This window comes from Melospiza georgiana, chromosome 4 (genome assembly GCF_028018845.1).
Source record: "Melospiza georgiana isolate bMelGeo1 chromosome 4, bMelGeo1.pri, whole genome shotgun sequence".
NCBI classification, from domain to species: domain Eukaryota; kingdom Metazoa; phylum Chordata; class Aves; order Passeriformes; family Passerellidae; genus Melospiza; species Melospiza georgiana.
This window is the reverse complement of record NC_080433.1, coordinates 16,619,717-16,646,383: the sequence shown is the minus strand read 5'-3', so window position 1 is coordinate 16,646,383 and position 26,667 is coordinate 16,619,717. Positions and strand designations below refer to the sequence as shown.

At 42.4% G+C, this 26,667-nt stretch overlaps 1 long non-coding RNA gene across 1 annotated transcript; it reads left to right on the top strand.

The window, feature by feature from the left end:
• Window positions 1-1,003: 1,003 nt before the first annotated feature.
• Window positions 1,004-18,970, top strand: LOC131082871 (uncharacterized). Its single transcript, XR_009114388.1, has 3 exons — window positions 1,004-1,133; window positions 16,907-17,037; window positions 18,759-18,970. It is a non-coding gene; the product is annotated as an uncharacterized LOC131082871 (long non-coding RNA).
• The last annotated feature ends 7,697 nt before the right edge of the window (window positions 18,971-26,667 follow it).

Sequence of the window (26,667 nt, the reverse complement as noted above, 5' to 3'; positions counted from 1 at the left end):
GTGAGGAGGTGCCAACCTGACTGAAGAACTGTTGACTTGGTTAGGTAGGACACTGTGGGGAAAGGGAAGCTGTACAAGTATCCTTTATACATAGGAGAAGAAGCACAGACTGGAAATTTAAACTGTTAAAACACTTATGAATACAAGGTTCTTCAGTGCCAGCTATCAACTATGTGAGACAGTGTTGTATTTGTGTTCCCCCCAGATGGAGGAAGGAATGATGGATCTGACTCCATGTTCTCAGAAGGCTAATTTAGTATGTTATGATGCTATATTATATTAAAGAATACTAAACTATACTATACTAAAGAATACAGAGAAGATACTTAGAGAAGGCTAAACAGATAACAATGAAAACTCATGACTCTCTCCAGAGTCCTGACACAGCTTGGCCCTGATTGGCCAATGAGTGAAAACAACTCACACCAGAATCAATGAAACAATCTCCAAACATATTCCACATGAGCAAAACAGAGGAGAAGTAAATGCGATAAAATTGTTTTCCTTTTGCTCCTCGGCTTCCCAGGAGAAAATCCTGGGCAAAGGGATTTTTCAGAGAATGGGAATGTGACAAGATACTCCCAGTGATTCATTCCCCAGAGGATATGGATGCCCTGCAGTCTTGTGAGCATTGCATGGTGTCTTGTACAAAGGAGCCTGAGGGAGGGGCTGCCTGTCAGGGCAGGGATTTCTTCTGGCCAGAGTGGTGCAGGCAGTGGGTATTTGCCACTGGTGACTTGTAGTGGTTACAGGGGGTGTCTGTAGCTGTTTGTCTGCCTGAGGGAGGCCACCACTCTGGTTACAGGTACAGCCAGCTCTCTTCTGGCCATGTCTACAGCCTAATGCATGAGCTCAGAGCTGAATGACATGAGGATTTTGAGTTAAGGGGGTTTTTAGTAGAGGAATATTTTCTCACACTGCATTTTGAAAGACTGTGCCTTACAGCCCTCAAGAGTAAAAGGTTCACATCCCTTTCTGGTCATTTTTACAGGCAACAGGCAACTTCTGTGATGACACTCCTGTCTGTCCCATAAAATCTTGAGGTTCAGCAGTGACAGTGGCCTTCCTTCAAAGGGCTGTAGTAGCCATGAAAGGCTTTCTCTCAACTTGCTCTACTCAGAAAACATCATCTGGTAAGTTTGTTATGATTTTGGGGTGAGGATTGAGAAGTAGAGCTTAAAGTATGGTATGGCTGTTCTATTTAAAAAAAGTTAATCCGTCTGTTCTGAAGAGAAATGGCCAATAATAAGAAGAGATCTATTTGAGATCTTGAGTGTTGATGATTGAATGCTTAAGTAGTGATCTAGGGACTGTAGTCATTTCATGGTGTACACCTGTAAAAATGAGACTCCTGTTGTAGCTGTTGCTCTTTCTGCCCCTTTGCATTCTGCTCTACAGAACCAGAGCCCCATGCTCAGTCTGTTAATGCTTCTGTGACCTTTCTCATGCTTCTTCCCCTGGTTAGGCACTAATTCTGCCAGGTGCTGCTGTTACCACTGCCCACCTCCCCAGCCTCCATCTCTGCCACAGGCCCAGGGACCCACACAGCTAAGTGGGCTCTGAGCTTAAGGACAAAAGGAAACCTCCCTCATTCTCTCATTTCCTAGGCAAGGGCACAGCTGCTGACACGGGTGGACAGTTTTCTCTCTGAAGACCAGAGCTGCCTTGGCATCATTAAGCAAATTAGTACTTTGAGCTCTCAGATCAGAGAAAATTGGAGCTTGGAAAGATGTGTCCAGTCTGTCTCTTCTGTTTTGTGGAAGCAAACTGTTTTGCCTTTCTAGCTATTTGAGCCATGTCCAATCTTCCCCATCCTCCTTTCTTCTGTCTTACCTGTGTTCCTCACTGCTCTGTGAATCAGCACATCTGCTTGGGCAACTGTCTTGGGCTTCAGAAGTAAAGCACAGCAATTAAATTTCTCATATTTAAATGCACCAGACTTGCAGCACCGTCAGCATAGACCTGTTTGCTTTTTCGTGTGCACACACGCATTTTCAAGGTGAAATTCCAACCCTAGCTCTGAAAATGATGAGGTACCTTCTCCATTCACATGTGCCACTGTGCCTCTTTTGGCTGGGGTAGAGGTAATTTTCTTCACTAGGCGGCAGTTAGTGGGCTGGATTTGTGCTGAAAAGGGTGTTGAGATGGTTTTGGTACTGCTGAGCAGGGTTTGCACAGAGCCAAGGCCTCTTCTGCTTCTCACACCTCCAGTCTGTGGGGAGGCTGGGGCTGCACAAGGGGGACACAGCCAGGACAGCTCATCCTGAGTGACCCAAGGGATGTCCCATGCCTTGTGGCATCATGATCAGCATATAAAGCTGTGGGAAGAAGGAGGAAATGTTTGGAGGGTGGTGATGGTTGTCTTCCCAAGTAGCTCTTACCCATGATGGAGTCCTGCTGTCCTGGGACGTCTGAACACCTGCTTGCTCATGAGAAATAGTGAATTAATTCCTTGTTTTACTTTGCATGCATGGCATTTGTTTTACTCCTTAAACTTCCTTTATCTCACCCCAAAAGTCTTCTCACTTTTACTCTCCCAGTTCTGTCCCTGATGCTGCTGGTGGGGAAGCAAGCAAGTGGCTGCATGGGGCTTGGCTGCCAGCTGGGGTTACACCATGGCAGCCACAAAGCAGTGCTGCTGTTGTAAAAATGTTTATTTGCTGAATGTGCTTTGCCTTAAGCTGCTGTCTGAGATCATTCCAAGATACTTTTCCATGCTCTGATGTATCCAAAGCTGCAGAAAGTCAATTCAGTGCTCACTCCCACATGGGTGGTGTCCTCACATCTCTGCAGTTTGCACTGCCACCAAATCGAGCACAGGAACGTCCCTGAGGAATGAGTGATTATTTAAACTCGTTTTTGGGTTGGATTGTGTTTGTTTAAGAAAGGTGGAAGGGATGATTGGTCTCAACATGTAACTGACCTCTGATTAATTAATTAATAACCATTGTCTGCAATCTGACACTCTAAACGGGAAGTAGAAAAATAAACAGCTTAAGCCACCTGTGCTAACTTTTGCTTGAGAGCTTGGCTGCCCTTATGAGATGGCTGTTCCTTGTCCTGGGGCACACAGAAGGGGTAGAGGGGCCCACTGTAAAAAGGTCAGTTCCCACGACATGACTCAGAGCACCACTAAAAGAGGGGGAGCAGAGCCATGTGGTGAACCTTAATATTCTCACAAGGTTTCCCTGAACCACCTCTACCAATAAGAATATTTTAGTGGATTGATTTATTTTATTTTTAAAGTTTATTTCCCCCCCCCCCCCCCCCAGATTCATCCTCTCCTTCACTAGTTTCTGAGGAAAGTAAATATTCTTCACTTCCAGTTTTGTTCCTTTCCTATCTCATGCCCCTTGTGATCAGTGGAAGCTGGTGGGTGTGTGATACAGGTTATTTATGTACTGTTTAATTTGCTGTTGTTACTTGAGATGATTTGAAACACTTTGGCAAACTAATTTTGGAAAGTGAAGGCTTCTTGTAATGGAAATGCTTTATAAATACCATTTTGACTGAAAGAGTGAGGAAATTATTCTTACCTGCAGAATGTAGCTCTCTGAAAAATCTGCGAAGAGCTGTTTACCCAGGGCATTGCCAGCCTGTACACATCCTGCTAGGACAAGAGACATTTCTAAGCCATTTTGTCAATCCTGGCAAACAGGTGGGCTTAGTGTTCCCACAGGTCTGCATGCATCCAGAGCTGCTCCCCAGCAGCTCAAACCTTGCTGTGCAGCATCCTGTGCTGCTGGCACTGGTGGCAGCAGAGATGGAGTATGCGCTTTGCTGGGTACCTGGTAAATCATATCAGGCTGAGGTATGTCTCTGTTGAACCTTCATCTCTGTTTTATGGGATACCCCAATGATGGTGGCATAGGTGCAGAATGTTTCATCAGATCTGTGGATTTGATGGGGGCTCCATCTGTGTTGGGGTCTGGTGGCTGAGGAGGTGAGAGACTGACCCACCTCTGGACTCCCTGTGTTGATCATAACAGCAGCAAAACTTCAGAGTACAAGTTAAGGCTCTGTGTCAGCACAGCACAAAGGGCACTGAGACCTCACTGGTATTCCTACAAGTGACTCTGTGATTGTAAGTGTTAAAGCATGAGAGTTGTTTGGCAGCAGATGTTGAAAGCGTTGTCTGAATTATGGGGGAAGGTTTAGACAGAAAAAATGTTTGCTTTCCTTCTTACTCGCCCAATGTCGACAGAACAATTCTCAGGGGAAAAATGCTTGTTGTCAAATGTGAAGGGTGTCAACCCCCCTGCTTGCACACACTGGTTTGGGTGGGTTTCCTCCTGGGACTGGCCTGGAACCCCCAGAGCTGCAGGAACCCATTGCATCAGGTGCCATTTGGAGTGCCACCAATGCAGCTGTGCCAAGGTTAATGATTGTAGTAACACTCTGACAAGGTGCCCAGTGCTTGTGTGTGATGCTAAGAGTGAAATGAACAACAAACCTCTGGGCAGGCTTGCTACTTATTGTCTGCTTAAAGCACAGGGTCAGGAATGTGACTTTAAGGTATAAGTGTAGGCTAGACATGATCTAGAGAATAGCAATGATCACCTATTCTGTCTTCCCAAGCTGTCAGAGCTGTATATGACATTAAAGTTAATGAGCTAGAAATGAGCAGGCATGTCCCTAGAGAGCTGTTCTCTTTTTTTTTTTTTTTTTTCCCTCCATAAAGACTGGTTTGAACAGCACTAACATAATATGCACCTCTGTGCTGGTAGTAAATTAATGTCTGACATGGCAGGAGCTGAAATTCAAAAGAAAGCTTTTAAGTTGTCTGTACCCATTGTCTAAACCCCAGGATATTCTTGTTAGAGGAATATTTTGCTGTGGCATATAATTTAGATTTTATATATGTATATATAAAGTGGACAGGTTGGACAGAGCTGGGGAAAGTTGCCCCTTTCAGTTTGCTGTGCACAGCTTGGGGCAGGACTTGGGGGAAGGGAAGGAGAACAACTGAGGACAAATATTAAGCATGGGGAAATATGGTCTGAGCAGAGCCAGTGCATGAGCACAGTGTGTGTGAATAAGGAGGCTGTAAAGCACATGGATTTCACCATATCCTCTTGGAAAATTCCATAGTTATTCTGTGTGCACTGATGATGGGAGGCTTCTGCACCAAAGGAGTGATGTCCTGGGTCAAACTTGCCTGAGGAAAGTGTATTCACTCAAGTCCCCAGACCCATGTCTCTTTGGAGGGTCCCATCTCTCATCTTCTTAGAAACAGCCTTCAAAATATGTTCAGTTTGACTGTGCTGTGGCCCCAGACAATGGCACCAGGAGAAAGCCTGTTGTGATTCATTAAAACAGTGCTCTCAGGCATCCAGCAAGTACAGCAAGGGACAAGTACAGCACATTATCAAAGCTCTGTCTCATCTGTTCTGCAGTGTTGATGTGGGATATTTGGTGGGATGGAGAGAAGAAGCAAGAAAAGCAGTGGGCTGACAGAAGTTAGAGCAGGAAAGCTGTACCTGGGGTTGATGGGAATTTGCTTTCCAACATTGGCAGATCTGTGACACCAACCCACTTGCAGGTGCTGGGGCTGAAGCAAACACTGCTGTGAGATGCTGAGCAGGATGGGGAGAGACAGGAGCTGGCACTAAGCGTGGGTTACTCTGACATGGAGGAGCACCTGTGACTGATGGAGGGCAGTGGCAGCTCAGGCTGGGAGCACTGCCAAGAGAGATTTCCCCTGCTCCCTGAATGCTGCCTGCAGTGTGTGAAACATTTTTCATCTGGGAGCCAGGCTGTGTCTTCTGATGGGAAGCTGGGAAACTCTGGTGAAGGCAAAGCCAAGGTGGAGGCTGAGCAAAGGGCAGTGGACTCGGGGGAGATGGGATCACTCTCATGGTATCTCAGTGCTCAGGGCCTCTGTCACCCCTGCTGCTGCTCAGATACCTCGTGGTGCCAGGGTCTCCTTGGGACACCTCAGTGTCTGGGGAGGAGAAAGCTGTCCCCTCATCTGCAAACTGAAGAGAGCTGTACCACCCCTCCTTCAGCACAGCTCCTGCCCCTCTGCCAGGCAGGTTTGAGTGCAGCACTGAGCTGGTCTCTGGCTGTCTGACAAACTCTGGCCATCTCCTCCTCCTTTTTCAGGGAGACTCCTGGTGGCCACACAGCTGTTTGTTTGACAGGCATGGCAAGCTGGCCAGTATTGCAGTGTGGGGCTTTTGTGTGTTTCTCCTCAATGAAGAGGTTGTCTTGTGTACAGGGTGAATGTTTGGGAATTGGGTCACTTCCCTCCAAACCCTCTCTCTTTGGAAGTCCAGACTTGAGCACTCTGTTTCAGAAATCATCTTTTTACTGCAGTAAACCTTGTGGTGCTGTAGTGCTTGTATCTATCCAGTTCCTGAAAGGTGCCCTGAAAATATTATCCTTCAGCATCTGGGTGCATGGCTAGTGCCAACTCCTGCACACAAGTGGTGCTCATCTGTCAAAACAGATTTGGCAGCCCTGTTCCTCTGGGATAATCTGGTTTACCAGAGGGAAGTAGCTGCTGCAGCAGCATGGAACTAAGATGGACTGCTCTGGCTGCAGTGTTATCTTGCTGGAAAGGAGCTGATCTGGAACTTGGTGTGCTGGCTTATCCATTGTGAATGTGCCTTGAGGTTTCTGAGAGATTTATCTATGCCAAGCCCTTAGTCTTAGCTCTGATGTCAAGGGGGCCATAATGACACGATTCCACTTGCCAAACAGTTGTTTTTCCTCAGTTTTAAGTGGAAGGGTTTAGATTTGCCTTCTTAGGGGAGGGAAAGGTGGTGTCTGACTCAAAGTTTCCTGTGAACTGGTACCTAAAAACTAGACTTGGAAGTGAAGTGTATTTGTGAAGAAGGATTTTAATGCTCAGCTCTATCAGCCTGTATCAATGAGTTACAAGCCAGGAAACGTCTGCCTGCCTCCATCTCCTCTGTTTTCAGCACTGCTGTGCACTACACACATATCCATGTTTTAAACAGAAGAGAGCAGGCTCTTTTCCATCTCTGTGTTGCTTATCACAGTCCACATAAATATTGAAATACAAGCATAGGAGTGTGAGATGAAGCAATGTGGTGTCATATAACCAAGAGAACCTGGCAGCCATCTGCTGCTAAATGGCTGAAGAACTTCAGCCTGCTGTTATACCAGCTCATTCTGGTGCCACAATTAAAAGATCACGTGGGCAACTTTTGATTTATTAGATGTACCAAGTACCAGTGTATTTGTTGCTTAAAAGAAACCCTTCTTTCTCCTATCCTCATCTCATGCTGCTTTTGGAAAGAAAACCTCATATTCTAGCTCAGTTCAGAAAACATCAGTCAATCCTTGCAAAAATAATAGTTCCCCTGAACTAGCAGAGCTGTAAATTGCAGTATTTTGTCAGGCTGCTGCTGCTGATGACTGACTTGTCATGTTCTAACCAACTTTCAAAAACTGCTCTGCCATCATCACAACAAATGTTGTTGGGGTTTTGGCTTAAAGATGTGATTTCCTCAATGTGTCTTCAGCTGTGCAAATAGAGCAGCTCAGTGTTTGCAATTTAGTGCTGTATCACAGAGCAGGGAGGCTTCCTGTTGTGAAAATGTGTGTGGCATTAGGGGAATGACATCCTGACTGAAACCTTCCAGGCAGTGGGGGCAGGATGGGCTGCCATGCCTGCTCCTGTGGCAGGGAGCTGGGCAGAAGGAAGGCTGTTCTCAGGGCTCCTGATGTGCCAGCCACCCCTTCTCACACCTGCAAAGAGGATGTGAGTCGGGGTCTCTAGCTGGTCACTGTGTGTTAGAAAGTCTCTTTTCCCAGGCCCACGCTTGAAGAAGGAGTCAGAGCACTTCATTTCTCTTTTTCAAGGTTGTTTATTGTATCTTATCTATAAAATTCTTTCTCCTGTCCTGCCAAGGTCCATCCAGCAGGACAGTTCCAGGCACTCTGCCTGCCCCTGGGGAGTTATGTCTTTATACTAAAAACTACGTATATAATGTTTACAATTACTTTCCAATACCTATCGCCTATGTTAGACAGGGACCTTCTACTCTAAACCAATCTAAAAGTGCCACCATCACAGCAGAAGATGGAGGCCAAGAAGAAGGAGGAGAAAGGCTGGACATGCCCAGATCCCTCCATCTTGCCTCCTGAACCCCCATACCAAAACCCCAACATCTACTTTTCCACCCTGTGATAACTTTACTATCATTCTACTTAAACTGTCATGGCTTGCTGATCTTCATATAAGGTTGGTAATTTGCTCCACGGGTCATAATCAAACCCACAGGCATCTTGGGCTCTGTGCCAGGGTCTCTGAGCCCCCGGGCAGGGATATTGGACATCCTGGACAGCCAGGGGAATGTTCTGGGTTCCCACAGATGTGCTGCCCAGTGAGGTGACAGCCCCATCCTAGCCATGGTGCTGCCCGTGCCTTGGGAGATGGACAGAGCTGCAGGGTGAAACCAGGATCTCAGTTTGTGGTGGTGACAGAACCCCCTGGCCTTCCAGAGGGGACTTTATGCCTTAAATTTCACTGGAGGAAGAGGGTTAGGAAAGCTTCTGGCAAAGCTGAAGGACAGCAATTAATACTCCTCTGAACATTTCTTCTTTTCTGACCTAGAAATGGGCAGCTGGGTGCCAGGGATGGAACTACTGGCCTGCTAAGGAAAATGTAATCAGGTAAAATAATTTGGACTTCCAGTGCAGAGCTAGAATTGAAATGCATGTGGGGTATTTTGGATGATCTCCTTTAGGACCATCTGTTTGATGCAGAGGCATTTGGTAAGAGAAGAACCACACACAATTCAGGGTGAGGTGCAGCACTTTGTGCAGAGGAGTTTTCCCTCCCCACCTTTTTACAAGCGAGTCTGGCTCTTATATTCTAAATATACCCCTGAGGGAAAGGGAGCAGCAGAACCAAGAATTATTTACATCTTTTGAAGGAAGAGGCACTGCAGTACTGGGGAAGGAGGCATAGATGCTGGGGGAAAGGAGAGTTGCATAATTTAAGTGTGACAAGTAATTCCCATTAGTGTGGACTCTAATGAGCTCTTTTCTCCAGTCCCAGACTTGTTTGAAGCAAGGGTAATCATAAATTAATCTACACAGTATTGCTACTTGCCTTTTTTTTCTAGAGTAGCTCTTCACTGCAGGAGAGCAGCTTTACCACACTGCAAATGTTGCTTCTGATTCCTCCCTTCAGAAATAACTTGTGCACTGATGGTTTTTGGCTTAAAGAGGGCACAGTAAGTGTTTATTGTACCAGCTGCAACTCTTGCATGCCGTATGACTGTAGGGTCAACACAGAAATTCAAAATCAGGAGAAGGTTCTCCTGGCCACCAAATCCTGCACCAGCCCAAGCTGTAGCTCAAGCTTTCCTGGTTTTCTGGGTCCCTGGCTCTGGAGGTTGTCTGTTAAGGTCATGGGAGAAGAAAGGTTTCTGCCTGGCAATAGTTACATTTGTTTGAATTCTGCACTTGGCTTTTTATGGCACTGTGAAATCCCAAACAGATTTCTCATCACAATTTATCAAGTAGCCATCCTGATGCTGCCAGAAATGTCCTCCTCTTTGCACTCACTGCACCAAGCTGGTTGTCCTATCAGAGAGGAAAGTTCTGCCTCACTGCAATGGAGATGTTCTCCTGATTAGTTTTTCTCTTTGTGGATTTTTTTTTCTCTTGGCTTAAAAGTAGCTAAGCAAGAAACTACAAGCTATTGCTTTTATAAGCAGGGGTTTTTAAAATTTTAGCTAGGGCTGAGTTAAGATGAGTGGTGTGAAATTTTGATTACGTTTTTCCTCAGCCTATCTTGTGGTTAATGTTGGGGCTCAGATTTCTTCCTTTTTACACTCCAAGTAGCCTGTCATGTTTGTATGTGAGAGGCCTCCCAGAAGAATCTGTAACATTGCCATAACTTAAAACCTTACAAAATCAAAAGCAGAGCAGAATATCCTTGAAGTAAGATTGCCTGTGCTGGCTGGAAGCTGTGTTTTAGCATCTACATTTCCTTGCAAGAGTCAGCTCTTTGTGTGTATGTTGTTTTTGGGCGCAGAATGAATGCTCTCACACACTAACAAGGATCAGTTGCTATTTATTTCCTTCTCAAGACCCGTTCAAGGTTTGATCTATGCTGGCTGCACTCTCTGCTCTCCCTTAATTTAGTGGCACTGTTTATGTAATTGCTGCTTTTCTGATTAAAGTGCATGAGTACAAGCTGAAGGCTTGACACAGGCAGCCAAACTTTTTAATTGCCTTTAGCTCATTTCTAGCTGTGGCACATCTCTTTGAATGCAGCTGACTCACAGGAAAGTCTGGGAGAGAAACTATACCCTTTTTATTTATGCTTTTTCTCTTGCAAAATTGCTCTGTGAATTTTTATCACCTAATGGTTTCTCTGACACATTTTAAAGCTGTTCAGCTTCTCACCAAGAGTCTATTTTATATGAGACTTGGGCCAGTAAACCATTTCTGTGATCTGGGAAGTGCTGTGCTTCCTTCACAGAGCAATCCATTTTGAAATTAGCTGGGCCTGCCTGCTCAAGAGGAACTCACAGTTGCTTGGCTGCTAGTCCTGAATGGACCTATTAAATGCCATATTTCTGTAAAAAAACCCAGCAAAAATCCATTGCTGACTAGCAGGTCCTGAAATTCATGCATGTCAAGGGTAGCATAAATAATTTCAGCTTGCAGTTTTGGAGACAGTAGTGGTTTCTGGCTTAGTAAATGCTAACTTACATCCAGTCTATTGAAAAGGTGATTATATAAGGTAGAAATCAGCTGGGGCTTCAGCAGAGTTGGAGGAACAGGCTCCTCTTCCATTCAAAATACCTTTTAAAATTCAAAGCACTTAGTGATGTGGATGTTATTTGTTAATTGACTTATCCTGTCCTAATTAACTTGTCCTGTCCTAAGCTATGTCCAGCCATGTTTTGCCTCTCTCAGGTGGTTCCAAAGCACAGATAGATTGAAGCTCCAGCTCTTTTCACTTCCTTGTCCTAAGGCATCTTACAGAAATGCTCTCAGCCTGTATTGCCCCCTTTGTGTTCAAGGGTGATGGGTCATTGGTCCTCTGACCAGCCAGGTGGAATTGTGCCAGATTTAAGGAATTGGAGTCTGGAAATCAGTGTGTTATACATTGGTGTCTGCTCACTACAGCAAATTATAATGGCATGCTCCTGGCCTGAATTCCTTTGTAAATGTCCCTCTCTTCTCCCAGCAGTTCCTCTCAGGAAATACAGCTCCTGTGAAAAGCCTGAGGAGCTCCTTAGTCCATCACTCCCTTCTCTAGCTCAGGTGGAATTCAATACAGTCTTTTCCCCCAAGGTAAAATCATGAGAGTTAGCAAAATATATGCTATGTCCTGCTCCTCCCTTGTAATCCCTGGGAGATCTGCTGGAAATATCATCCCACAGGTGGCCTGACTGGGAATGTCCACCTGGCCCACCAGCACTTAGAAACCTGGGGACTGGTTTGTCTATGGGAGCCGTTCTAGATGGTGAGGCAGAAGGAAGAATGCACTCATCCAGCTTGCAAGAGGGAAAGCAGAGATGATACTTCTAAAAAGATACAACAGTCTCAGTTATACCACATGTTTCTAGACTAGAAAAACATGATTTACTTGCTTGTGGGTTTTTCTTGTCCATCTTTGTTTTTATTAAGCTCCTCTTTCTTTATTCCTTACCTGTGTCAGCTGAAAGAGTTTTCCTGGGAGAGAGAAGATGAGTGTGGGCACGCATGTGGTGAGGAGCTGGGGAACAGCTGTTGTACAGCTTGTTGTGTGGAGGATGCTGGACAGTTCAGTTTCAATCTAGACCACCCTTGTCTTGTGGTCTTCACATGAAGCTGTGAGGCCAAGCAGGTCCTGGCACTTTTTTTTCCCCATCAGCTCTTCCATCCCACTTGACCAAAGGCAAGTGAGAGTTGCAGGTTTCCCTACAGCTGAGATTTGAAGTTGAATTTTTTATTTCCCAGAGTTACAAGCAATAGCAGAGACTCCTTAGGGGCCAAGGGCACGTTGCTGATATGTGTGGCAGGCTGCAGACCTCACTGTGTTTGTACCTCTGGGTACAGAGGGAAACCTTGGCAGATCTTGCTGCCCTTTGCCTGCTCTTGCTGCTCAGTTTCCAGCTGAAATCTGTGCCTGGCTTCCAGGTGCTGTTGGGTGTTGGGAGAATCTGTGAGGTGCAGGAAGGAAAATCAGTCATTGAATGGTTTGGAAACATTAAAACTCCACCTTGTTCCACCCCTCTGCCATGGGCAGGGACTCATTTCATTAGACCAGGTTGCTCAAAGCCCCATCCAGCCTGGCCTTGGACTCTTCCAGGGATGGGACATCCACAGCTTCCCTGGGCAGCCTGTACCAGGGCCTCACCACCCTCTTGTAGCCACATTCACAGAGAAAAGCAAGGCACAATTCTTCCCAAGAATATTTCTGGGTTTTGCATTCTCTGAACGTCAGAGAATGAAAACACAATTCTTATCATTTGCTGTGCCTGTGTTTGTGCAAAAGTAGAGTGCAGTATGGAGATTGTTTACCCAAAATTATGGTGTTTTGTTTCCTTGGCCTATCAGGGCCTAGCGTGTGTGTGTGTTGGGACTGTTGGCTGACAGTCACGAGATTCTGGGCTGTGGGGTACAGTTGAGTGCTTGGCAGATTCAGTTTTAGATGTATAGCATAATGTAGTATAAAAAAGTAATTAATTAGCCTTCTGATAGCAATGGAGTCAGATGCATCATACCATCACAGCATTGCTATACCCTCTGAATAAAGGTGCCCCCATGGCTGGTGGTGTGGTGTTCTGCATTCTGCAAACTCGGGCATCTGCTGTCCCTCCTTAGGGCAGCTTTGCCCTAAGCAGTGCCAGGTGAGGACGTGCTTGTTCATCTCAGTGCTGTTTAGACCTCAGACTGGGTTTGGGCAGTCACGGATGCTCGGCACATTGGATCACCCTAATGTTCAAGGTGTGTGCTGTTAGGTGTGCCCTTCCCTAAGAAATGCTTCAGTTCAGGTCACCGATGCTGCTCTTGGGGCTTCCCGTGGTTGTTTGCTCGCTTTCCTCTGCTGCCACCGCGTGGGCACGTCTCGGTGTTCATTTAAGGCTTGGATTAATCCCAGGAAAAACCCCTCCATCCTTTGTTGTGCTTTAGTTTTCAGCTGTGCACACCACGCTTCTTCATTTGCCATGGAATTCAGCAGGGTATGGAGTCTGACACGTTAAAAGGACAGAATAAGGAGAGGGAATCTCTATCATGTTTTTCTTTCCCATTTTTCTCCTGAATGACTTGCTGAAGGCGTACATTTTTCACCTCTAGAAAAGGTTATGTAGGAGTAACTACAGTTGCTTCTACATAACCTTACTTAAGTGTGCATGGCAAGTTACAGACCTCAGACAGAAGTTTCACAGGCATCTCAATCAAAAACCAGGCTCAAGGCTTAGCAAAACTTTTCCAAAGGGCTGTTCCTGAGGCTGTTGTACATAGAGAGCTCTGTGTCACTCATTGTCACTCTGCGGGCTCATTGAGTGGCTTTTATGTGCCCTACATTCAGCTCTGGAAATTGCACTTGGGACTCAACACAATTTATGCTCTTCTGGAAATATTGTTTTGAGAGCAGAACTCGATTGAAACTACCAAAATGGAGTTCTGGAGTGGAAGAGGGGCTGCTGGAGATGTCTGGTGCAGCTTGTGCAGTTTCGTTTCAGAGCAGCTTTGTGTGACCTGGATCCTGCTCACCCTGGGGCTCCATCAGGCCAGAGCCAAGTGGATAACTGTGTTTGAAACTGGACACAGACAAGAACGATCTAATTTTAGATTGAACTATAACTTATTCTCCTGTATTTGTCTGTCAATTACTTTCAATTTTTATTTCATCAATAAATGAAACATTTATAAGCTGCTGCTATATAAAAAAGCAGCGTAGAGATGCAACTCTGTTAGAAGTGATGCAAATTTAGCTTTTGTGAGGTGAATTTGTATCAGTATTGCACATGAACAAACCCCTCATGAGGTCCTCACTTTGCCAATTGGTTGGGCTTCAGGACAGTACTCTTTCCCTCTGCCATCAAATATTGCAAGCAATGAAAATTTGGGGTGAGGGACTGATCTTCTCACCTGTCCCCTTTCAGTCCAGGGATAGCTGCTGGAAGTAAACACCAAAAAATTCTTTCTTTCCCTTTATATCAGAGAAAAACCTTGTGAATGGCTGGGGCACATTTGATCATTTTACAGTCTTGTTAGGGGGAAAAAGGTTTAAATGAAACACAGACTTTAATGCAACAGATGCAGCTCTAGGTGTGTGGAAAACTGTGCTGAGTGTGGTTTTCCAGAGCCATGGGTCAGCTGCCAGGGCAGATTACAGATAGATGCAGTCTGTGACCTTAGCTATGTAGCAGGATGTTCAGTGTGGTTACAATATCTAAACCAATAACTAAATATCATGTGGGTTTATCTGTTACATTGGCTCTGACAGAAGAAGTTTGGCCCCGGGGCAGTGAAGTCCTGGTGCCTGTATGACAGAGAATTGCTGTTCATCCACAGAGAATCAAGAATGATTTCCCATTTCCTCTCTTTTTTCTCCCTCTACTGGCCGACAGAATAAGAACATAAAGCATTCAGAGCTTTCTTTTGGTTTTCAGAGGCATCCTAATCTAAAATTCATCCAAACTTCCAGCTTTGACTCATCTTGAAGGTAGAATTAAATGAGCCAACATAGCTGCATTACCACTACTGTGGTAAAAAATGCTTTTTCTTATGCTTCATTGGAATTTCCTATGTTTATGTTTCTCATCCTTTCAGCTGAGCATGACAAAGGGAAACCTCACAAATATTGGTGTTCAATGCTTTTGCACCCTGGAGTTTCAGCCGTTTTCTTCTAGATTGCCTACTACTTTATATTTTCTGAGAAGCAATCTCTGATTATAAAATGAGATGATATAGCAGCGAACACTTTTTCAAGTCTGCTTCTGCTGAAAGAAAGCCTGTCCAGCTGCATTAAGAGAAATATGAGCCTCTTAAAGCTGCTCACCCCTCAGACAGAAGGAAGCTATATTCTGTTCTGTCTTAGACAATTTAGAGCAGCCATTCAAAAACAGCCTGTAGCATCTTGAAAGAAAACATGCTCTCAACAAGGCTTCTTGAGAAAAAAAAGGACCCCCATAAAAAGCATGAGTAATAAAAGATATTCTCTTAAAACAGCTGGTGAAATAATGGGAGGTGTCCTGGAGTAGAGTTAAATTTTGCTATCTTTTTGACTACCTAAACCTCAATGCAACTTCAGCGGAGTTTGTCTCTCTCCTGGGCTGTGGGGGAATAATTTGGAACAGTCCTGCTTTACATTTAGTACACTGACACTGAGGAAAGCAGTCTTTAACCATCTCTTTCACCCTTGGGAGGGCATTTTGTCTTTTTTCCCAGCTTCTGGGAAGTTTTTTTGTCTCTGGCAGACGAAAAGTTTCACAGCATTTCTTCTGAGAGGCTCAAAAGTATCCCATGTGTTGTGCTAAGATGGAATCCTCTGTCTTGCAGGTTCACTCCACTACTGAAAGCAGTTTTGGGGTTGTAACCTATAACACCTTTGGTAATGTTTTATATGGTGATTCTAATGTAGCACCTAGCAGTCTCTACCTGTCCTCCTCACCCAACTGCAGTTTTTCACAGGACAATACCCCTGCCTCCATAGATCACAGGAAATCCTGTGTATGGAGTAGGAATATCCCATCCAGGCTACACAACTGTTTGGGACTGGCATAATTTTCACCATTGCAATACCTGTTGTTCTGAGGTACTTTTTAAATTTCTGCAGAGTGTGGAGGGATAGAATGTAAGGGAATAGTGCAGAAGGCAATCTCATACCTGAGGAGTTGCAGCTGTGCTAATCACCAAAGATTAGGAGCAGGCCTGCCCTTCACAGGCCACAGCTGTGTCCAGTAAGGATGAGTGCTATAAAAGAGTGGGTTAGCTGGGTGAGGAGAGAGATGGACTTTGTTGGCTGTGCTGTGGGCTGAAGTTTGTTGTCAGTACTGAGAAGAAGGAGTCAGTGCTGTGAGGAGATGCCCATGAGAAATCACTGAGAAGGTTTGGGAGCCTTTGAAATAGGATATCAACAGCAGAGGTTTGTGGAGGGGGGCAGTTCAACCATTCCTTTGCCAAGAGAAAAATTTAGATCTCTTGGTTCTGATCTGAAATGTTTGCCGTGAAGTGCTGCCAGTAGATAGATAATTAATCATAAGACTATAATGTGGATATTCATAATCAGTGATGAATATGTTTGTTGGCCTTTTTTCCTGGTCAAGTATGAAGCGTAACTGCAATGCAACAGCAAGGCAGAGGGCTCCTGAAACACTGGTTATTCTGCAGTGCCTGTTATGGCTTCAGAAAGTTGAATCCTTTGGAAACTTTTGTAGAAAAATGAATACAAAGGATTTTAAGACGCAGCAGTGCCTAGCAGTGCCTGTGAGATGACATGAGATGAAAAATGCCAAAGTTCTATACAAAGCTTTCAGGTTCATTTCTCTCCAAGCACATCATCCATCAGATGATGAGCTCAGAAGTTATGGACTGCCACGTTTAACATTGGAGAAGGAATCCCTGGAGAGCCAAACAAAATCCATGACTGTTTCTTACCTATACAAGAGAATATGAAATACTGTGTTTTCCACTCATAGGGCTGCTGTGTTTTGCTTGTGCTGGCTTCCCAAGATATCCAAGGGTATAATGAATAGTACTGGAAAAGCAGATTTGTCATTTTGTTGGAATACCCAGGTTTAAAGTCTGGAATACCAGATTTTTTTGGGAAGAGTGATGAAAACCTCACTGTTTCTGGAAAGCATTGCACCAGGGTGTGGCAGCCATGGGAAATACTCACTGTCACACGTGTGGGACTTAGGAAGTCATTCCAATCAGCTCAGCAATAACCTCTGCCTTCTTTTCTTTCTGTTTCTAGAGGTATGGCTCTCTGAGTCAAGCAAACCTGATCTGTGCTTCTTCAGGGTAAAAACTCTTTGCTTTGCCAGTCCCCATCCTGCTGTCCATCTGCTTGAGAAATGTGGGAAGAGAGGCTGTCATTGAAGACAGGTAAGAAAGCTGCTCAGGACCTCAGCCTTCTCCTGATCTGTTGTTACCAGTTTTCCAGCATTGTTTGTCTGGGGGACAGAGCTTGAGATCAGTGAACAATTGTCCATAGCCTTACTCAATGCAGTGTTCCTTTGAAGTTAGAGGGCTTCATTTGTTTTCAGATGGTCCCTTTTCCTAAAAATGCAGAATATATATTTTTCTCAAAAAAAACCCCAAACCACCCAACTTCCCATGAGCAGTTTCCCAACTGCTAACACATCCATGGAGCAAGAAATACCATGTGTGGTAAAATAGCTCTGCATACTAGATTTTCTAGTGCTGTTAAATTGCTTTAGAGCATCCGCTTTGACTTTGTTATTAGTAGAAAAGGAGTGAATGAGGAGTTTGAGCACTTTTCTTGAAGACTTGTTTACAGTTCTTTTAATCCTAACTGCACCATAACTTGTGCAAAGAGGGGCCTGCCTAAGTGGTGGCAGCACAATCTTCCATCTCTGCATTTATCTGAAGAGTTTGGCTTGGGGATAGTGAGACAGAGTTGCTGCCACTGCTGTGATGTTCTGAGAACCCACCAAGCCAGCCCACTAAAACCCACAATTTCTCCCAGACCAAAGCTGCCAGCAGCTTAGACTCTGGCTGCCCTTGGAACCTGAAACTGGGTTAAGGGAAGATTCCTCCACACAGACACATTTTTGATGCTCTTTATTAGGAATCCTGATGAGCCATAGGATTTGAGCTGCCTTAGACCTGGAAATGAGTCCCTGTTTAAGAAGCTTCAGTAATTACTGAAGTTCTGCTGAGATTCAGCTTATCAGGGGCAGCCTCCCATCCATCCTGGGAAACTGGGCACAGTTTTTTCCCTGGAGAGATGCTCCAGCAGCACTTGGAAGTTAATGTTGGGGATTAATCCGTAGGAAATGTTAAATCCGTGATCACTGCCAGGCTCTTGGCAGCAGTGAATTCCCAGCTAAGGGGAGAGGAGCCACTAAAATTGTCCCTTCCAGTGCAGCAGCTGCTTTGTGCCAGTGCCTATAACCTATATCCTGATTGTCTGACTCGGGAGGCATTGAAGTGCTGTAGTATGGAAAACAGAGCAGACAGTGGCTTGATCACTTGTGTTGTCTGGTGGTTTTGGGAAGGGCATAGCAACTGGCTGTGCAGGGAGAGGAGCCACTGCTCCCCAGTGAGGTGTGGGAAAGGCAGCCCAGAGGACATGGCTTGGGAACTGCAAGCTGAGAATTGGCTCAAATCCTCCTTAAACTCCTGAAGTAATCCTGTTCCACCCCCATTCCGTGGTCAGGGACACCCTCCTGGGATGTCCATGGAATATGCTCTGTGCCAGGCTGCTGAAACAGGTGGGGATTTCTCCCTGAGCTCAGTGCCAGGCAAGAATGGGGTTTGCATGGGAAGAAGCCTGGGAGCTGCATTTCCAGAGCTGGAGGCTCCATGCCTGGAAATGTTTCCAGTGCTGCTCTTTGGTACTTTCCAGAACTGGACATGGTGATGTTTCTCCCCAGAGTGAGGTGGTTTTCCCTGCATTTTTGGGATTATATGCTGGGTGTTTAAGGACTCTGTTGTCTCTTTCTCCTGAATGGAAGAGTGAGGAAATGGAGATACTTCTGGCTGTCACAGAAATGTGTCAATACCTCAGTTCCAGTGAGGAATGTGATACCCAGCTCATGGTGTGTGCCTTGAGATGGTCTTGCCTGTTGTTTATTCTTTAGAACCCACTGGAGTGCTGGCCTGGATTTGGGAGGAGCCAATTAGCCTGGAGCTGTGAGATTTTTCCTGTCAGAAATCCATGATGGAGATGTTCTTCCTGGTTGTCCCAAAGGGAAGGTGGGACCAGGTAAGAATAGAAATGGGATTGTTTTGGCTGCTGTTGGATGTTGTTTTCTCTTTTCAAGATGTTCCTCTGATTGATGTTTTCACAGTAGATTTCTAGGCCTCATTTGAGGGTGATTCCAAGAATTTGGAAGTAGTTGGAAAAGAATGAGGAAAAAAGGTGACCCTGATTCTTTTCTAGTAATTCCAAACTTCTCCCACAGCACCATTTTGGGGGAAAGCTGGTTAAATGATAAAGATACAGAAAAACAGGTGTTGTAAACCTTCCTGCCTCTCAGACAGAGCAGAGCTTCCAGCAATCTCAGTAGATCTCTCAGAGAAACTGTGGGATCATCAGGTTTTTCAGGAAAGGAAGACAAGGACAGAAATGAGGGAGTAGGTTTCCAAATAATAATGATTGGATGGGTGTAGGAATGATTCCTGTATGTTTGATGCCCCCCTTCATATTGCTGGAATAATTTTAAAGTACTCCTTTAAAAAATCATTTGAATTTGGGAATTCAAATTTGAAAGGAAATGATGCAAAATAAATATGGGGAGAGATCATGGAATCATCCTGGAATTGAGGAATGGTTTGGGCGGGAAGGGACCTTTAAGGATCACTTCATTTCATTCCCTGCCATTCCATCCACTAGCCCAGGGTGCTCCAAGCCCCATCTGGCCTGGCCTGGGATATTTCCAGGGATAGAGCAGCCATGATTTCTCTGGGTTTATGGGGACAAGGGGAAATTTTTAGTAGGAACTTAGATGTTTTCGTTGCTCTGTCCAGCCCCAGCAGGCCTTTGGGGGGCAGAGGGTGTGGGAATAGGAGCTTTGTTCACTGCTTCACCACTGCTCTGATGGTCACAAACACCTTGAGTCTCCTTTGTTCTCTCTGCAGGCCTTTTCGTGAGCACACAAGTTAACAGACCAAACAAGCAGACCCCGGGTAAATCCAAAATTGGTTTCTGCCCAGAGTTAAATTTCCAACACCCTGTTTCAGTGCCCAGCATAGGGGCATCCAGAGGGTCCCACCAGTCTCTGTGCTGCCCAGGTTTGGGATGAGCAGGTTTGTGAGTGTCCCTGTGTTTGCTCCACAGGATGAAGAAGCCAACCCTGCTGAGGAGGGACAGGAGCATGTGTGGGAGGATGGAGACAGCGGTCACCAAAAGCTGGGGAAGGCAGAGGTTGCCTTCCAAGGGGAGGGACATGTCTATCCTATTGGAATTTGGGATGTGAGACCAAAGGAAAAAAAAAGGTTAGATCTGAATTTCTACTCGGGTTCTAATGTGCCATTGAAGAGATTTCTAAAAAGCTCATTATCTGTGATGGGACCTTGGAAAAACAGGAATTGAAGCTTTCTAAAGTGGCCTAAACCTGCCTGCAAGTATCCACATGCAGCTGCCAATTTGTGTTTTTGAGCAGACCTGCAATAAGGCCACATGGAACTGGACCGGAGCAGTGGCCTCTTTTCATGGGAAAGAAACCCTTATACCCCCAGTGTCTTGGTGTCAGGTGAGAGGTGTCTTTGAAGCTCCAAGGGCAGTGAGAGTCCTAGTTGCTGGCAGCTTTGGCTTCAGAGAAATCCTGCAAAATAGGCAAATTTAGGAGGCAGCAGCTCACTGTCAGCCAGAGTGACTGGATGTGAATGGTGGATATTTTCTATGGGAAAAAAAACTTCATTCCTTCAGTGTGTCAGGGTCAGCTCAGAGTTGGTGTTTGGGGCTCCAAAGGCAGTTGGATTCCTAGTTGCTAGCAGCTTTTGTCTTGGAGAAATCCTGCAATGTTAGCGATTTTAGGAGGTGGCACCCCTCTGTTCCAAGATGCGACTGGACATGAAGAGTTGCCATTTTCCATAGGGAAAAAAACCTTCTTCCCCCAGTGACCTGGGGTCAAGTAGGACATGGCATTTAGGGTTCCAAGAGTAGCCAGAGTGCCAGTTGGAGGCAGCTTTTGTCTTGGAGAACTTGTGTGATGCTGGCAATTTTAGGGGGCTGAACCCCACAACCAGCCAGCTGTGGCAGGAGATGAAAAAATGGTCATTTTCCATAGGGAAAAAAATATTGTTCCCCCAGTGGCCTGGGGTCAAGCCACAGGTCGTGTTTGGGTCTCCAAGGGCAGCCAGAGTCCTAGTTGCAAGCAATATTAGTTTGGGAGAAATCCCGAGATGTTTGCAAATTTTATGTCGGCACCCCTCTATCATCCAGGATGAGCGGCTGGAAATGGAGGCCATTTTCCATGGGAAAAAGAAGTCATTTCCCCAGGGTCTCTGTATCAGCTCAGAGGTAAAATTTGGGGCTGTAAGGGAATCCTTGGTCCTAGTTTCTGTCAGCTTTAGTTCTGAAGAAATCCAGTGAAGTTTGCAAATTTGTAGGTTGGCACTCCACTGTCATCCAGTGCAAGTGGCCACAAATGGAGGTAATTTTCCTTGGGAAAAAGAAGTTATTTCTCCAAAGTCTGGGTATCAGCTCAGAGGTGGCATTTGGGGCTGTAAGGGTGTGCAGGGTGCTGGTTGCTGGCAGCTTTGGTTTTGGAGAAACCAGGCATGGTTTCTGCCTCCTGCTGTTGGTGCAACAGCATGCAAATAATGGTCAGTTTCCACAGGAAATCGATCTCATTCCCACAGTGTCCTGTGGTCAGGACACAGGTGGCATTTGGGGCTTCAAAGTCAGTCAGAGTTGTGGGAAATAGTAAAGGAAAAAAGGTTTTTAGAAACTTGGGAAATGTAGGTTTTAGAAACAGAAAGAGTAGAGAAACTTATAGATAGTTTTAGTTGTTTAATTTGAAGGTAGAAAAAGTTATAATAGTATAGTAAGAAAAGATATGAAACAATAGTTTGAGTTTTAGGCTTGGTCAAGATAGATTTTAAGATTGTAGAAAAATGTATTTAGCAAGATAGTAGAAGGTTTTAAGTTTAATAATGGTGTATTGTTAATAGAAAAATTAGTAAATATTGTGTGATGTAAGTCTATGTGTATTTTTAGTAATTGCTTAAAACAACTGTCCATAAGCTTTAGTAAAATGTTATTGCTTAAAAAGTTTTAAAAATGCTCTGTAAATAAGTAATCTTTGGCTGTTGTTTGGTGTATGTGAGCTTTGTTATTTTTTTATTGTCTCAACTGTAAAATGAGGTTGATGTTGCAAATAAAGCTTAAGGAATGTACACTAGCAGTCTTTTTTGGTTTGTGAGGGGAAAAACTATGTCAACACAAATGGTGCCCCTTCATAAATCTCAGTATCAAATCCTGTCACATCATGATACCAAAAAAAGTCAAACAAACAATAAAAGATAGCAAGATTTTCCAGGTGAGTTGTGAGTCCATTTATTCCTGTCTTCCACTCACAGACCTTTCAGTCATGGTCAGGAGCCTGCTGTGGATGGAAGGGCCCCTCTTTTTTAAGGGATAAACAGATAATGAAGACCACTCCGTGATTTTGAAAGATTTTTAGATATGAAAGACTTTGATTAAAAAAAAAATTACCAAATACTAATTCCAAGAGTTGATTTTGCAGATTTTTTTTGTTGTGTCAAGCAGAGCCTTCAGGAAGTGGTTTATTAAAATTTAGAGCGATCTTCAGCAAGACAAAGTTGACAGCCAGAACAACAGAATCAGGCCCTGGTATAGGTTCTGTGCATTGAGGATGCTCTGTGCCTCTTTGCTGTGTGCATGTGCAATGAGAAAAAGGCCTGGTTTTGCCTCTCACCTGCTGAGATCCTGCCTACCTGTCTTTGTCATAGGGTGGCACTGCACACTAAAAGATAGAGGACACTCCCAAAAAATACTCAGTTGTGTTTGCAGCAGGCCTTTGACATAACTTCCGATCATGTGGTGGATTTTCAGGCTGCCCAGAGTCTTTTGTTTGTTTTCTTTTTTTTTTAAATATTGCTGTTATTGCTGTCTGGTTTGATTTTTTTTTTTTACAGAAAGCTTTAACTACCTGAAGAGAGTCGCTATACCATCCCAGAGTACCAGGAAATAGAAAAGAAAAAAGAGAAGCAGAACAAAATTGTGATGGAGACCAATCTAGCAACAGAAGTGTGATCAGTGCACACTACTGTAGAATCAGTGATTATACAGTAGCAGAGAATTAAAAATAATAAAGAGGTGCTGTCACCACAACCTGAAGTCCTAAAGATCCAATTTCACACTCAAGCTGTTCGCCCAGTGGAAAATGCTGAGGAGAGAAGAGTGAAATACTCTGCATCCGGTTACTTACCTGTCTGCTGTAAACTGCTTGAGAATCTCTCTCTTCAAGTAACCCACTAGAAAAAATCTGACTCACCTTTCATTTTGTGGTCTTAAATGTCACCCTAACAATGATCAGAAATCATCACTGCAGTGCGGTCTGAGATCCAAACTTTACTGCTTCCACACAGATGGTATTTGCACAAAAAGTTGAGGAAAGTACTACATCCTTTCAAGCTGCTATGGCAGAGACTGCATCTGCTTTGTGTATTTTTCCCCCTTTACCTCAATTCACTCAATGATTTTCCTCTTTTTTTTTTATTATGTATGTAGTGTCACTATTGATAGAACTAGAAATAAAGAATCTTCATCTTACTTCCCAGGAAGGGTAGAAAACATTTGTTTATTTAAAAATAAGAAAAAAAAGTCCTTGAGAACTTTATCATTTGTTTACACAAATAATAGCTCTTACACTGTTCAGTTGCATTTTTTATAATGGAAGCGCTATGGAGAAGCAATGAACAACAAATGCAGCTCACATGAAGTGACAGATTCCAGGGGTGTTTTTTCTTTCCTATCCAATCCAACATCAAACATTCGCTCTCATTTTACTTGCTAAAAAGGGGGAAAGAAAAAATAATACATTAAATTAATAAAATGCACATAAAACCCCAACAGGAATGGATATGGAAAATAACGTGTTTGGATATGTCCAAAAGGTCTCACTTCTGACAGGTGACCCCTGTGTCTGAAGGGATGGGTTTTGAATTCTGAGTTGGAAGCCCTCCTAAACTAGTTTGATCAAACACCTGCCATGTTCTAAAGAATATGGATTATTCTTAGCCTATTGTCACCATCATATTTTCTGAAAAAGCCGAGATTTCTTCTCCTGGGAAGCTGAGAAGCCTCAGAGCAAAAGGAAAACAATTATATCTGATTGCTTCTCCTGTGTTTTGCGGCTTTGGAATGTGGTTTGGAGATTGTTTGTCCAACAGGTGATTGTTTGATTGGTTTCATGTGAATTGTTTTGACTTAATGACCAATCAAGGTCCAGCTGAGTAAGGACCCTGGTGAGAGAGTCACGAGGTTCATTATTATCTTTCAGGATTTTTATCTTCATCGTTTCTCTATTCTTTAGAAGGAGAATAGAATAGAATAGAATAGAATAGAATAGAATAGAATAGAATAGAATAGAATAGAATAGAATAGAATAGAATAGAATAGAATAGAATGTTGAAATTGAGATGAAATCTATTGGAATGGAATAGAATAGAATAGAATAGAATAGAATAGAATAGAATAGAATAGAATAGAATAGAATAGAATAGAATAGAATAGAATGTTGAAATTGAGATGAAATCTATTGGAATAGAAAGAATAGAATAGAATAGAATAGAATAGAATAGAATAGAATAGAATAGAATAGAATAGAATAGAATAGAATAGAATAGAATAGAATGTTGAAATTGAGACGAAATCTATTTGAATAGAATAGAATAGAATAGAATAGAATAGAATAGAATAGAATAGAATAGAATAGAATAGAATAGAATGAATAGAATGTTGAAATTGAGATGAAATCTATTGGAATAGAATAGAATAGAATAGAATAGAATAGAATAGAATAGAATAGAATAGAATAGAATAGAATAGAATAGAATAGAATAGAATAGAATAGAATAGAATGTTGAAATTGAGACGAAATCTATTGGAATAGAATAGAATAGAATAGAATAGAATAGAATAGAATAGAATAGAATAGAATAGAATAGAATGAATAGAATGTTGAAATTGAGATGAAATCTATTGGAATAGAATAGAATAGAATAGAATAGAATAGAATAGAATAGAATAGAATAGAATAGAATAGAATAGAATGTTGAAATTGAGATGAAATCTATTGGAATAGAATAGAATAGAATAGAATAGAATAGAATAGAATAGAATAGAATAGAATAGAATAGAATAGAATGGAATGGAATAGAATAGAATAGAATAGAATAGAATAGAATAGAATAGAATAGAATAGAATAGAATAGAATAGAATAGAATGTTGAAATTGAGATGAAATCTATTGGAATAGAATAGAATAGAATAGAATAGAATAGAATAGAATAGAATAGAATAGAATAGAATAGAATAGAATAGAATAGAATAGAATGTTGAAATTGAGATGAAATCTATTGGAATAGAAAGAATAGAATAGAATAGAATAGAATAGAATAGAATAGAATAGAATAGAATAGAATAGAATAGAATAGAATAGAATAGAATAGAATGTTGAAATTGAGACGAAATCTATTAGAATAGAATAGAATAGAATAGAATAGAATAGAATAGAATAGAATAGAATAGAATAGAATAGAATGAATAGAATGTTGAAATTGAGATGAAATCTATTGGAATAGAATAGAATAGAATAGAATAGAATAGAATAGAATAGAATAGAATAGAATAGAATAGAATAGAATAGAATAGAATGTTGAAATTGAGATGAAATCTATTGGAATAGAATAGAATAGAATAGAATAGAATAGAATAGAATAGAATAGAATAGAATAGAATAGAATAGAATAGAATAGAATAGAATGTTGAAATTGAGACGAAATCTATTGGAATAGAATAGAATAGAATAGAATAGAATAGAATAGAATAGAATAGAATAGAATAGAATAGAATAGAATAGAATAGAATAGAATAGAATAGAATAGAATAGAATAGAATGTTGAAATTGAGATGAAATCTATTGGAATAGAAAGAATAGAATAGAATAGAATAGAATAGAATAGAATAGAATAGAATAGAATAGAATAGAATGTTGAAATTGAGACGAAATCTATTTGAATAGAATAGAATAGAATAGAATAGAATAGAATAGAATAGAATAGAATAGAATAGAATGTTGAAATTGAGATGAAATCTATTGGAATAGAATAGAATAGAATAGAATAGAATAGAATAGAATAGAATAGAATAGAATAGAATAGAATAGAATAGAATAGAATAGAATGAATAGAATGTTGAAATTGAGATGAAATCTATTGGAATAGAATAGAATAGAATAGAATAGAATAGAATAGAATAGAATAGAATAGAATAGAATAGAATAGAATAGAATAGAATAGAATGTTGAAATTGAGATGAAATCTATTGGAATAGAATAGAATAGAATAGAATAGAATAGAATAGAATAGAATAGAATAGAATAGAATAGAATAGAATAGAATAGAATAGAATAGAATAGAATGTTGAAATTGAGACGAAATCTATTGGAATAGAATAGAATAGAATAGAATAGAATAGAATAGAATAGAATAGAATAGAATAGAATAGAATAGAATAGAATAGAATAGAATAGAATGGAATGTTGAAATTGAGACGAAATCTATTGGAATAGAATAGAATAGAATAGAATAGAATAGAATAGAATAGAATAGAATAGAATAGAATAGAATAGAATAGAATAGAATAGAATGTTGAAATTGAGACGAAATCTATTGGAATAGAATAGAATAGAATAGAATAGAATAGAATAGAATAGAATAGAATAGAATAGAATAGAATAGAATAGAATAGAATAGAATAGAATAGAATAGAATGGAATGTTGAAATTGAGACGAAAT